The sequence below is a fragment of the Pygoscelis adeliae genome, unplaced genomic scaffold (assembly GCF_000699105.1).
Source record: "Pygoscelis adeliae isolate BGI_AS28 unplaced genomic scaffold, ASM69910v1 Scaffold211, whole genome shotgun sequence".
In the NCBI taxonomy this organism is placed as follows: Eukaryota; Metazoa; Chordata; class Aves; order Sphenisciformes; family Spheniscidae; genus Pygoscelis; species Pygoscelis adeliae.
In genome coordinates, this window is record NW_008824143.1 from 941,774 (window position 1) to 945,078 (window position 3,305).

Sequence of the window (3,305 nt, forward strand, 5' to 3'; positions counted from 1 at the left end):
AGGGAAAGATAGGTGCTTGTCTGTCTCTTCTCAGAAAAAGACCATATTATATCATCACAGAAACTGTACTTTATCAATACATACAAACCATGCAGGCAGTAAAAATGATCTTGCTTTTGGTAATATCAAAAAGTACAAAGCTGTAGAGAAAGCCAGGTAGATATCAACAGTATCTCATTAGTTCATCTCATGCTCCAAACAGAATGCGTAATATCCCATGTTAAGACCTTGGTTCTCCACAGTAGATTTCATATCCAGCCAAAAAAGCCCCAGTATCTGCCATCAGGCAGAGCTTGAAGGGTTCTTTTAGAATCAATGGCAAAATACTCTGGGTTTATAATCAGCTGCCTGAGGTAACGTGATTTCTGTTGCTACTGATGTATTAGTGTTTATGCATATACATCAAGACATAAGGTGTATATGGTTTGTTTAGTTTTTAAGTCAACAATACCAAGTCATAGGCAGTTCTTAGATAAGAAAAGCAGCATTAAAAGTTAATTATTCATGCATGCTAATAAGTTTGTAAATTGGTGGAAAATAGTACTTCCTTTATGCAGCACTGGAAAACATTTTTTTCCAGAAATGTTTTATCTGTAGAAACTCCAAGACCCAAGAAGTAGAACTTCAAAGATAATTAGGTACTTAATCAACCAGTCAGCTGCCTGAGAGGCAGAAGTTCTTAAGATCTTCCTTTCACTGAAAGCTAAGTGTCTAAAAGTTAGCATCTAGTTTAAGCAAGCCATGATATATCTTTCCATTGCCAATGGAGGTAATGAGGCACCCCTGGAGGGCTGTTCATCTTACCTGTTGGACAGATCTTTCTTATATGGGAGGAGTCTTCCTGTGGAGTCTTTTATTTATTTTGTCCCCTTCATTGACTGTAAAGGAAACTTTTTAGCAGATAGATTAATTGACTCAAACCTTGAACCAGGCTAATTAATGCCAGGTTTCACCAAATTAAATGTTTTGTCCAATTTCTAGATGTCTTGGAAAAAAATCAAACCCCTCCACTTCCATGTTGGTATGCAAGCAGTGTGTGGAAACTATTAACTACAAAAGACAAGTTTTCTCAGAGAGGGATGCAAGAGTTGCCAACACAAACCAGGAATTAAACAAAGAGTAAAATGACACAACTTTAGTAAATATGCAAGTAGTGGGGTCTGAAATGTTACCCTCTCTTTTGAGCTCTGCTCACAATATTTTGCCTTTTGTCAATGCCCCAATGCGCGTAAGTAATTACTGTGTTGAACATTCTGCTCTAAACAAGGAACAACAAAGCCATTATCAAGACTCTGTAATGACAGCTGTAAAGGATGTACCCAGTTCTGGCAAGACCTACGCATAGCTGGAAGATTAAGTCCACAGTTTCATATTTTCCCAGGTAATTGATTAATTACCTTGTGTTTCATCAGTATTTTGGAAAAATAATCAGTTATTTCTTACTCTCCTTGTTTTCCTCCATGTGATCCAGATTTTATTAGGAGGGACCAATTTAATCAAAAACTAATCTCTCAAAGCAGTAGATAAGAACAAGCAAGTAGGAAGGATGTCAAATTGTCATGGTTTAACCCCAGCCAGCAACTATGCACCACACAGCCACTCACTCCCGCCCGATAGGATGGGGGAGAGAATCAGAAGAGTAAAAGTGAGAAAACTCATGGGTTGAGATAAAGACAGTTTAATAGGTAAAGCAAAAGCCGTGCACACAAAGCAAAACAAAAAATCCATTCACCACTTCCCATCAGCCAGCAGGTGTTCAGCCATCTCCAGGAAAGCAGGGCTCCATCATGCATAACGGTTACTTGGGGAGACAAAATGCCATAACTCCAAATGTCCCCCCATTCCTCCTTCTTGCCCCAGCTTTATATGCTGAGCATGATGTCATATGATACAGAATATCCCTTTGCTCATTTGGTGTCAGCTGTCCTGGCTGTGTCCCCTCCCAACTTCTTGTGCACCCCCCGCCTACTCACTGGTGGGGTGGGGTGAGAAGCAGAAAAGGCCTTGACTCTGAGTCAGCACTGCTCAGCAGTAACTAAAACATCCCTGTGTTATCAACACTGTTTCCAGCACAAATCCAAAACACAGCCCCATCCTAGCTACTGTGAAGAAAATTAACTCTACCCCAGCCAAAACCAGCACATTCTCCACCCCTTATTCCATACCATTTACGTCATGCTCAGGTCCCACACTCTCCAATACAACCTCATTAACCCCCACCACCCTTCCCATCCTTTGTTATAATACACAGATATCATTCCCTTAGTCTATGGACCACCCCTGTGAAATGTCTTTAAAATGCCCACAAATGTCCACAAAATGTCCATTGAGTTAATTTAGTCCATGACTTTGGGCTCCATCTGTTATGGTGGTCAGTCAGGACAGGAGGAGTGTTGTGTTGGTGGAGTGGTGTGTTGTGTGGAGTTACTGCGCACCAAAGCCAGCTCAGGTCAGGTCACTACAGCACTTGCACTGCTTCTTGTAAGGTTTCTCCTCCATTGGTTCAAGTGGCTCCTGCTATAGTAATTCCCGTAACATGCAACCCAAATCCCAGGTTATAACAATTTAAAGGTATTTCCATTACAGTCTCCATCCCTGGTCTGTTTGGACCAGACCATCGGGTTTAACACTGCAATGAACTCCTCCCCTTACCCCTGCTCTGGCTTGGACTTATCCACAGACTGCAATCCCTTAGGGGGGTACCTGCTCCAAGTGGAGCCACAGTCTCTTCAGGGGTATACCAGCTGCAGCATAGACTTATCCACAGCCACATCCAGTCACTTTGCGGTGCACCTGCTCCAGCATGGCCTTCTCCATGGGTCACAATGCCTTCATAGATATATGATAGATATATCTGCTCCAGCATGGCCTTACCCACAGCCACAGTCCCTTTACTTTTACAGAAGTAAACCTGTGCCAACATGGCCTTACCCATGGCTGCAGTCCGTCCAGGGGTGTACCTGCTCTGTCATGGACTTATCCATGGCCACATGCTTTGAGGTGCTCCAGCATGACCTCATGCACAGTCACAGATGCTTCAAGGTGTACCTTCTCCAGCGTGGACTTATCCTCAGGCCACAATTCCTTCAGAAGTAAACCTTCTGTGGCACAGACATAACCTCAGCCACAGATGCTTCAAGAGGTACCTGCTCTGGCATGGGCTTATCCACAGCCACAGACACTTTGGGGTGTCCTGCTCCCATGTGGATTCATCCACAGGTCACAGTCCCTTCGACTCAAGTTCATGCTGGAGTTCCAGCTTGTCCAATACAGCAGCACAGAAACAGCAGCGATGCCCTGGCCAT